Source organism: Schistocerca piceifrons, chromosome X (assembly GCF_021461385.2).
Source record: "Schistocerca piceifrons isolate TAMUIC-IGC-003096 chromosome X, iqSchPice1.1, whole genome shotgun sequence".
NCBI classification, from domain to species: Eukaryota; Metazoa; Arthropoda; class Insecta; order Orthoptera; family Acrididae; genus Schistocerca; species Schistocerca piceifrons.
Genome location: NC_060149.1, coordinates 244,856,540 through 244,868,381, shown reverse-complemented (window position 1 = coordinate 244,868,381; position 11,842 = coordinate 244,856,540). Strand labels below are relative to the sequence as shown.

The 11,842-nt window shown below is 43.3% G+C and overlaps 1 pseudogene; it reads left to right on the top strand.

The window, feature by feature from the left end:
• Positions 1–7,105: 7,105 nt before the first annotated feature.
• Positions 7,106–7,223, top strand: LOC124723292 (annotated as a pseudogene).
• Positions 7,224–11,842: the final 4,619 nt, after the last annotated feature.

Sequence of the window (11,842 nt, the reverse complement as noted above, 5' to 3'; positions counted from 1 at the left end):
TGTTCTAGAGTGTCCTCTGTATATTTCCTCCAGTTAGAACGTACACTGCGAAACACAATTAAAGGATTACTTATTCTAAGCCCCGTAATTGTCTCCCATGAGGTTATAGAAGTTTGAAATTACCTAAAATCTTTCTACGTAATGCTGAGAAAGCGTTACGCCCTGTGACATCAAGCTCGGGATGGTGACGCTTCAGACAGTAATATGTCGACCAATTCTAAAAAAAAAAGACCAGATCTCGGAAGTTCATGTGAAGTGTAATGAGGGTTAATGATGTCGCATTGGTAACAAATTTCATCACAATTCTTCCTAACGCCATTTTGGACGTACCCTATGTGATCAGAAGTATCCGGACACCCACAAAACATGCGTTTTTCATATTAGGAGCATTGCGCTGCCACCTACTGTCAGGTACTCCTTATCAGCGAGCTCAGTAGTCATTAGACATCGTGAGTGAGCAAAATGGGGCACTCCGCGGACCTCACAAATTTCGAACGTGGTCAGGTGATTGGGTGTTACTTGTGTCACACGTCTGTAAGCGAGATTTCCACACTCCTAAACATCCATAGGTCCACTGTTTCAGATGTGATAGTAAAGTGGAAACGTGAAGGGATACGTACAGCACATAAGCGTACAGGCCGACCTCGTTTGTTGACAGAAAGAGGCTCGTAATGTGTAATAGATAGACATCTATCCTGACCATCACACAGGAATTACAAACTGCATCAGGATCCACTGCAAGTACTATGACAGTTAGATGGGAGGTGAGAAAAATAGGATTTCATGGTCGAGAGGCTGCTCATAAGCTACGAATCACACCGGCAAGTGCCAAACGACGCTTCGCTTGGTCTAAGGAGCGTAAACATTGGACGATTGAACAGTGGAAAAACGTTGTGCGGAGTGACGAATGACGGAACACAATGTGGCGATTCGTTGGCAGAGTATGGGTATGGCGAATGCCCGGTGAACATCATCTGCCAGCGTACATAGTGCCAAAAGTAAATTTCGGAGTCGGTGGTGTTATGGTGTGGTCGTGTTTTTCATGCAGAGAGTTTGCACCCTTTGTTGTTTCGCGTGGCACTATCACAGCACAAGCCTACGTTGATGTTTTAAGCACCTTTTTGCTTCCCACTGTTGAAAAGCAATTCTGAGATGGCGATTGCGTCTTTCTCCACGATCGAGCACCTGTTCATAATGGACGGCCTGTGGCGTAGTGGTTACACGACAATAACATCCCTGTAATGGAGTGGCCTGCACAGAGCCCAGACTTGAAAACTATAGAACACCTTTGTGATGTTTTGGAACGCCGACTTCGTGCCAGGCCTCACGGACCGACATCGATACCTCTCCTCAGTGCAGCACTCCGTGAAGAATGGGCTGTCATTCCTCAAGAAACCTTCAAGCACCTGACTGAACGACCGAGCGAGGTGGTGCAGTGCTTAGACACTGGACTCGCATTCGGGAGGACGACGGTTCAATCTCGCGTCCGGCCATCCTGATTTAGGTTTTCCATGCTTTCCCTAAATCGCTCCAGGCGAATGCCGGGATGGTTACTTTCAAAGGGCACGGCCGACTTCCTTCCCCGTCCTTCCCTAATCCGATGAGACCGATGACCTCGCTGTCTGGTCTCCTTCCCCAAAACAACCCCAACCTGATTGAACGTATGCCTGCGAGAGTGGAAGCAGTCATCAAGACTAATTGTCGGCCTACACCATACTCAGTTCCAGCATTACCGATGGAGGACGCCACGAACTTGTAAGCCATTTTCAGCCAGATGACCGGATACTTTTGATCACGTAGTGTATCACATGACGGAAAAGTCGTTACACTTCCTCTTACCCACATCTGACTCCTTCTTTTAACGCCCAGCGTTGAAATTACGCCATTTCCTTGTTGGTCACCGAGTAAAACTTTTCAGACATACCGCCGCACAGAATCGACACAAAATACCTTAGGAGTGGCGTAAAACTCATCAGGAAACTACCCCTTTCTTGGGGTGTTGACTCCCACGCATTTCGTGGTCGAGAGCGACTGTCCGCAGAGCAGTGCTATGAGCAACAATACGACGTTCTTGAGAACCTTTGACACTGCTGACATGCCTGGATGTGTCAGCCCTTCGCTAAGGACAGTGTGTGGCTGCATCACCTCTGAAAGTGATATCAACCCTTTGAGTGCAGCACGACTGCAATTGTTTTCTCTGCTGTACATGGTGAAACCACTAGTGACCGTTCAGACACAAGAGCCGGCCGCGGTGGCCGTGCGGTTCTGGCGCTGCAGTCCGGAACCGCGGGACTGCTACGGTCGCAGGTTCGAATCCTGCCTTGGGCATGGGTGTGTGTGATGTCTTTAGGTTGGTTAGGTTTAAGTAGTTCTAAGTTCTAGGGGACTTATGACCTAAGCTGTTGAGTCCCATAGTGCTCAGAGCCATTTGAACCATTTGAATCAGACACAAGAGAAGGGGTGATTTCACTGACGCTGACGCGCTTTATGCCACCTCTTGAGGCCTTTTCGTGTCGATTCTGAGCGGCGATGTGTTGAAATCTTATTCTCGGCCTCCCATTAGAAAACCGCGTGATTTCAACACTGGACTTAGCGGCTCTGACCTCCATCGCGCAGGCATCAAAAGAAGGGGTGAAATGTGGATAAGACCTTTCCATTGTTTTACACGCCCACCGTGGCATTGGGCAGACTTGTGGTGGAATACACCATCATTAACCCACCTTACACGAACTTCTGAGCTCTGACTTTTTTTCTGTGTGTGTGTGTGTGTGTGTGTGTGTGTGTGTGTGTGTGTGTGCGCGCGCGCGCGTCGACACCCTGCGATTCGAAGCGTGGCCGAGCCCGACGTCACAGTGTGCCAAGCTTTTTCATCATTACAGAGGAAGACCGCAGGCACCTTTGCATCAAATTTCAGACTGCTACGTCATAGTGGGAAATAATTAAGAGGTTTCGAGAAAGTACTCCTTCAATTGTGTTGCATAATGTAGGTTCTAATTGGTCTCTTGCAAAGCACAAGGCGCCCCCTTTCCTTCGGCTGCCAGGTTGTACTGTACGCGCAGTCGTTTGTCTACTTTTAGGCGTTTGATGTTTCTTGCCGCATTGTGCCATACTATAATTTCTGCCTAGGCCTCACGTGATAACATCAACGTCTTCAAATCTGAGAATAGTTTCCCTTTCATCAGTTTTTCTTATATGGAAACTATTTGTTATCCGTGATAGCACAAGAAGACTGCGACAAGAATTAAAGTACAGTATCTGGACACAATTTCATGAAATTTGGTTTTGTTTTCCCATGAATGATTTCCGACTGAAGCTCCTCTTCACATAGCGAGATGTATATGCTGTTAAGTGTGCTAATAATATGAACACATTCCTCCTCACAAAATTAACAGAGTTTTTAATACACAACTGGCGCCAACAATAGTCACATTACACCAAATTGGTGAATTACTTATTTAAAGAGAACTCGTCTCTTAATTAATTAATATGGTTTGCAGTACACAGACTGGGACATATATTCGCATCTCGGGAAGAGAAACCAGTTAAATGCAAATTGCGCCCAATTCCTCTGTGTTCCATTTTAACGAAAAGTTGTGCTAAAGTGGCAAAGCCAGTAATTTCCAAATAGTCTAGAATCCTATTAAAGAAGCATAGACCGATATAATGACATTATTGCTCATGGTTCTACCTTTTCATGTGTAATGCTGTATGATTTAACATTATTATACATACACTACGAACATTTTCGAAGTTTGAACGCGATGTGATATTTGAAGCGGAACGCATCAAGAATACCTTTCCCTAACTTCTTCAAACTTTCATCATTCTCGGTGTAGCGTGTTTCTTTGTCGGTATCACCTTATTTATGGCAAAACTAAGAGATCGACATTTTATTAGCTGTTTCCTCGTTAAAATGCGTATTTCATCCGTAGCCTTCATAGCAAATTACAAGTCTGTGCTATCATGATAACATGCTTGAAAGGTTAACTCTATAACATGTTTAAAAGGTTAAATGATTCATAGCTGCTACTCCTTCCGAGCAACTTCATTTTGGGCTACGTTGTAATGTGAAATAGTACATACGAAAGTATGTAACTTATAAACTACACAAATCAGTTTTAGGAACACGATGAAGTGTATTTGATTGAAATAGCTAATGTTCAAGTGACGGTTTCCACAGTTTGTCGATGCACTAAAAATTTCTCGATAGCTGGCATGTTAGTCTATACAGTGTGTGAAACATATCGTCTTTCTCCTCTTCGACAGAGAACGTGAGTACGTAACCCGACACGTCGTTGAAAACCTTCGGGTTTACGGGCTCAAATCTCGATAAGCTTTATTGCAGTTGTGAAGTTACGTCGTCTATATAGATGCCCCTGTATGGAGATATACGAGGAGCTTCACTGCTATACTTCACGAACGTATGAAAAGATGCCACATATATCAGTTTTATGCTACCTTTTCACTGCACATACTGTTTTACAAGTTGCTGTGTATTCTACAAATTTCACGGCATCTCGCGTCTAACAACGTCTGTTCGTGCTGTCACACAAACGAGAGGTACCACTGTTCACTTAAAACGTTATAATACTTTCTGAACATACCGTTAGTCTCTTTCCTCTCAGATGACTCGATGAAGGTGAACAGCTAAATGACTTATTGTTACAACATTTATGATTTCCAATATGCCAGTATCAGCTTATTTTCTTTAATTGGGGGCTGCAGATGTTCCGTTTGCTTGTATAAGAGCTCGTGGTGAGACAAAACAGTATCATGTTCATTTTAAAAATCCTAAAAGTAATTCAGAAAACGGGTAAAACATAAAAAATTAAATGTACAGTGTCCATGATAAACACAGGTAGCTAGCATGTCAAATTGAAACAGTTTTGAAAACTACCAGATATGGAGGATGTATTCATGGTTATCCATTCTATTTTACATCAGCCTAAAAGTTAAACATTAGCGTCATGACCGTACCTGCCGTCAGGCGATAAACTCCAAGCAACCACAAAAGAACTTACTTCTTCGATTTATGTGCAACGCCAACCACTGAAATCGCCACTACCCGAAAATAATAATAATAATAATAATAATAATAATAGTGATGATAACTGCCGGCCGAAGTGGCCGTGCGGTTCCAGGCGCTGCAGTCTGGAACCGCGAGACCGCTACGGTCGCACGTTCGAATCCTGCCTCGGGCATGGATGTGTGTGATGTCCTTAGGTTAGTTAGGTTTAACTAGTTCTAAGTTCTAGGGGACTAATGACCTCAGAAGTTGAGTCCCATAATGCTCAGAGCCATTTGATGATAATTATGCTGATGGTGAATATTAAGTAGACCGAAAGGCAGTTAGATATCTATCTGAGAAGTAGCTTTATAATAATCCAGATTAAACTGAAACTTCAGCATCATCTACAACATGCATTAATGATCTACTGCTTTTATAGCACTGACACGTAGCTGAATGAGACGTGAAACTATTTAGAATATTTAAATATCTTAAGAAATATTCCTTCCCATTCACCTTTACGCTTAATCCCACAAAAGTTTAGGTGGTCATAATTTAACTATTTTCTCGCCTACATCTTGAATTGTATTAGGGGGCTATACACCTGATGTAATCTGAGAACCAGCGGCGTGAGAAAGGGTTGTAATTAGAGCTGTGGGCTCCCAAAACTGCGGTTCGGTAGTTTCGGTGCACTATATAAATGACGTAGTAAAAGGTAGGATTAGTGGTAGTAATGGTAGGATTGGTAGGAAAAAAGCAAAAATAAATGTGTAACAGAAAAACGGGGAGCCGACGACTTCTCTCTCTCTCTCTCTCTCTCTCTCTCTCTCTCTCTCTCTCTCTCCCTCTTTTTCGCATAATACGAACAGCACATGTTCCGTGTGCACATGTTCCGTGTTATCCTATTGTGTGTTTTATATAACTATAGAATATAAATTGGCCTTTACAAGTATTAAAAATTGGTTAATCGCTACGCTTTTATGTAACCAAAGCTATTATTTTCGATGCATGTAAATTTAGTGAGAGTCACGTAAGACGTAACGCCCCTTTTATTTCGTGAACTGTTACACATATCGAAACGCAGTTTTCGGCAAACGGTAGAGCGTCGAGGAGCATGTATTTTTGTTTGGTTAATGCTTATAGCACTGGTACTAACGGGAATATTGAAGCAAGTCCGTTTTCTTTTTTTAAAATGCAACCGTATATTTTTTATAACTGCATTCGATAGTCCGTGAGAAGACAGTAACAGTAACACAACGTTTGTTAATGGTGACGTTGAAACCTATCGTTAAAAAAATTAGAAATGTCCTACAATTTGAAAGCGCGATGGCCGGAATCGGCGTTAGCGGTTCAGTCACGGCCAAGCAGAGCTCGCGTGCTACGTTGTGTCAGAATCTCAACTCATTTGCTATTTACTTGTCTGTTGTCTGCACTGCAGGCCACTCATTTATGTTTCAACATTCGTCGCATACAGACATGTCCACCAATGAGAAGAAGCTGGATATATCACTTTTATATGGTGAATGTCAAAGAAATTGCGTAAAAACAGCATAGCGGTATACAGCCATCTATCCAGATCGCTCATGTCCGACGCGCCAAGAAATTGCACGAACTTTTAAGACGCTAGTGTGGGCAGGCTACTTTAACGTCGAAAAGAGACCAAGAAAGAAGATTTCAATTGACAGAGAACACGAAGAAGCTTATGAATCCGAACAGTGCTACGAGACATATCGCCAAGGAATGTTTAACCAGCCAGACGAGTATCATTCGCATCCTGCACCGCCAGAATTTCCATCAGGCACTCGACGACCGTGTTTCCGAACGTCATACAGAATTTTGTCGGTTTGCCCTTCAGCAACTGAGACACATCAAAATGGTTCAAATGGCTCTGAGCACTATGGGACTTAACATCTGTGGTCATCAGTTCCCTAGAACTTAGAACTACTGAAACCTAACTAACCTAAGTACATCACACACATCCATGCCCGAGGCAGGATTCGAACCTGCGATCGTAGCAGTCGCGCGGTTCCGGACTGAGCGCCTAGAACCGAACTGAGACACAACCCTACGATTTCCCAACGTGTGCTCTTTACCGATGCTAACGGCCTTACCGCAGAGGTAACACCCGTTCCCGTCAGATCACCGAAGTTAAGCGCTGTCGGCCTGGGCTAGCACTTGGATGGGTGACTATCCGGTCTGCCGAGCGCTGTTGGCAAGCGGGGTGCACTCAGCCCTTGTGACGCAAACTGTGGAGCTACTTGACTGAGAAGCAGCGGCTCCGGTCTCGGAAACTGACATGCGGCCGGGAGATCGGTGTGCTGACCACATGCCCGTCCATATCCGTTTCCGGTGACGCCTGTGGACTGAGGATGACACGGCAGCCGGTCGGTATCGTTGGGTTAGCCAGGGCCGGTGGACGGAGTTTATGTTTTTTACGTTTTACGATCTTTACCGATGAAGCAACGTTTACAAACCACGCATATGTAAATTTGCATAACATACACTACTTGGCAGGCGAAAATCCCCACTGTCTTCGTCAGGTGCAGCATCAACGACCGTGGAGGGTAAACGTATGGTGCGGCATCATAGGAAATTACATAGTGGAACCTTGTTTCATCTTGGGCGTTCTAAATGGACATTCATACGCACGCTTTCTGACGAACATTCTGCCGGTTCTTCAGAACGGGCACCACTGGATATTCGACAGCGTATGTGGCTACAAGACAACGGTTGTCCATCTCACTCGCCCCTTGTGACTCCTCTTGATTTCTTTCTTTGGGGAGCACTCAAATACGCAGTGTGTGATGAAGCCCCAACTACGCCAGATGAAATGTGTCGTCGAATCGCCAGTGAATGCTCTACCATATCATCTGCTGTGATTGCATCTGTTCATCGTTCTTTCGAATGGCGATTACAAATGTGCCTTTCAGTCCATAGTCAACAGTTTGAACACGTGCTTAAATAAGGAATAAGTTATCTTTTTTGCAAAAATAGATTTATGTTATGTGATTTGGGAGGTTACCAAAACACTCTTAGTCAATTGTTTATTTTATTAACGTGTGTACGAAATTGCATTGCAATGTATAGTAAGTCGACAGCGTGTATTGCATGTATCTGGTAACACTGACATTACGCGCTTACGTTCAGCATGAAACTACGTTTAGTTAAGAAGAATATTTATTTCGCGGTGTACAGGTGGTCACAAAAACATTTTTAATAAAATGTTTAGTTCAACGAATGTACTCCATATGATATAATTTAGACCAGTGCATGTAGAGACAGTTGTCCGACAGCATATATTTTACCTCTAAGAGGAACATAGACACGTACAGGAAAAGATAGGTCAAATTTTCCTTCTAATATCAGATATTTAATACAGTAGTTGCTTTTGCATCGCGTAAGATCTCTTTATTTTTGAAGAATGAACAGTTGATTTCTCTGTTCCAGATCACGTAAATCTTGGAGGATACACAAATGTGAAATAGTTTTGATACTCTAGATTCTAGCCTACGTCGTATTTCCATGCACATGATCCATAGGTGAACCTACATCTGGGTCGTAAGTTGGTTTAAGGGGAAATAAAGTTTTATTCTCGTAGCAGAGGCCTACCTTACGGTATATAGCTACGCGACCTGGTGAGGGACACCTGACTGCCAGTGTTTACGCCGCAAACGCTGTTTCCAGCCACTGTGTTCTCACATTCTAGGACATTTCTAGAATTTTTTGCAACAGATATCAACGTCAACATTAACAAACGCTGTATCACTGTAATTATCTTCTCAAGACCTATCGAATGCAGTTATAAGAAATATACGGTTCCATTTAAAAAAGCGTACTTGGTTCAATACCTCCGTTGATACCAGCACTAAAAACAACCAGACAAAAAATGGGTGCCCCTTGTCGTTCTAACATTTGCTGAAAACCGCGTTTCAATATGTGTAACCGTTCACGAAATAAAAGGAGTATTACGTCTTACGTGATCTTACGTGAGTCACCCTATATATATTGACTGACGTAAGATGTAACACTCCTTTTTATATAATTTTGTACTCCGTAAAACGTTCGTCATCAAAGCCAAGAGTTTCCTGTTATTATTTATAAATGCGAAAGTTGTTTATGAATAATAGAAATATGTTTATATAAGTTCGACGAAATATTGAGGCAATAATTGATATATTTTTGTAATGCGTTTTTTTTTTAATTTTACCTTTTTGGTGAAGATATTGCGTTTTTTAGTGCTATACGATAAATCCGCATTTTTTTATTTACTACAACATCACTCTGCTTCAAGTTACAAATCAACAATTTTCGGAGAAAACCTGAATTGAACATTGACAATTTCAATTTTGCTATAAATACTGTTTACTTTTAACTAACAGACAGGAGGATGACCATGTAGAACGAAAGTGTTCCATAGGTTACCCTGCTCTTTATGTATCACCACTCATGTTCTAGAGATCTCACCGCTTCCAGTTTTGTAGGGGAATCTAGTAAGTCACTGATCGCATACGTAAAGAAAGCGGCCATTATGAGGTTACTCCCGATAGGTACGCCACACTTGTAACGTACAGGCAACGCTGGTATGACAACTGCACAATATTAATAAGGAAACTACTATAGTCCATACGTTCTTATGATAGTCTACAGTACCCGGCCGGTGTGGCCGAGCGGCTCTTGGCGCTACAATCTGGAACCGCGCGACCGCTACGGTCGCAGGTTCCAATCCTGCCTCGGGCATGGATGTGTGTGATGTCCTTAGGTTAGTTAGGTTTAAGTTGTTCTAAGTTCTGGGGGACTGATGACCAAAGATGTTAAGTCCCATAGTGCTCAGAGCCATTTGAACCAGGCTCGATGAAGTACTGAAGCGATGTTTGATATGTATTTGTTTTGCGGTGGTTTGTTTACTCTTATTTATTTATTTATTTTCTGAGGAAGTTGCGTTTTCTATCGCTATATGATAAATCTGTAATTTATGCTACAACATCCCTCTGTTTCTCAACAGTGATAATTTCAATTTTTCTATAAACACTGTTTTTTTTTAAGTAACTACACTACTGGCCATTAAAATTGCTACACCACGAAGATGACGTGCTACAGACGCGAAATTTCATCGACAGGAAGAAGATGCTGTGATATGCAAATGATTAGCTTTCCAGAGCATTCACACAAGATTGGCGCCGGTGGCGATACCTACAACGTGCTACCATGAGGAAAGTTTCCAACCGATTTCTCATACACAAACAGCAGTTGACCGGCGTTGCCTGGTGAAACGTTGTTGTGATGCCTCGACTAAGGGGGAGAAATGTGTACCATCACGTTTCTGACTTTGATAAGGGTCGGATTGTAGCCTATCGTGATTGCGGTTTATCGTATCGCGACATTGCTGCTCGCGTTGGTCGAGATCCGATGACTGTTAGCAGAATATGGAATCCTTGGGTTCAGGAGGGTAGTACGGAACGCCCTGCTGGATCCCAACGGCCTCGTATCACTAGCAGTCGAGATGAGAGGCATCTTATCCGCACGGCTGTAACGGATCGTGCAGCCACGTCTCGATCCCTGAGTCAACAGATGGGGACGTTTGCAAGACAACAACCATCTGCACGAACAGTTCGACGACGTTTGCAGCAGCATGGGCTATCAGCTCAGAGAACATGGCTGCGGTTACCCTTGACGCTGCATTACAGACAGGAGCGCCTACGATGGTGTACTCAACGACGAGCCTGGGTGCACGAATGGCAAAACTTCAGTTTTTCGGATGAATCGAGGTTCTGTTTACAGCATCATGATATGATGGTCGCATACGTGTTTGGCAACATCGCGGTGAACGCACATTGGAAGCATGTATTCGTCATCGCCATTCTGGCGTATCACCCGGCGTGATGGTATGGGGTTCCAATGGTTACACGTCTCGGTCACTCTTGTTCGCATTGATGGCACTTTGAACAGTGGACGTTATATTTCAGATGTGTTACGACCTGTGACTCTACCCTTCATTCGATCCCTGCGAAACCCTACATTTCAGCAGGATAATGCACGACCGCATGTTACAGGTCCTGTACGGGCCTTTATGGATACAGAAAATGCTCGACTGCTGCCCTGGACACCACATTCTCCATATCTCTCACGAATTGAAAACGTCTGATCAATGGTGGCCGAGCAACTAGTTCGTCACAATACGCCGGTCACTACTCTTGATGAACTGTGGTATCGTGTTGAAGCTGCATGGACAGCTGTACCTCTACACGCCATCCAAGCTCTGTTTGACTCAATGCTCAGGCGTATTAAGGTCGTTATTACGGCCAGAGGTGGTTGTTCTGGATACTGATTTCTCAGGATCTATTCACCCAAATTGCGTGAAAATGTAATCACATGTCAGTTCTTGTATAACATATTTATCGAATGAATATCCGTTTATCATCTGCATTTCTTCTTGGTGTATCAATTTTAATGTACCTAGAACAAAAATGTCGTGTACATTACAAGGGCCTTTATATATATCCTCACTCAGTTTTTAGACGTTTCAGTGCTTTCGGTTTTTAGGGGAATTTAGTAAGACACTGACCGCATACGCACACAAAGCGATAGGAGCGAGATAACGCCCAATAGGTACACAACAAACCTAAATTTCAGATAACGCGGTTACCGTCTTAATTGACCTGATTACAATGAAAACTATAGTAGTCTACGCTGATTGATGATAGTCTACGGTAGTTTTACATCTCTGGTAGTAACGTGCTAGTGCACACCACCAGTTAGCACGAGGAAGGTCTGATGACTATGACCTCATCACCGAAACAAAAGAATAAGTGACGACGAGTTGCGTATTGTTTCCGC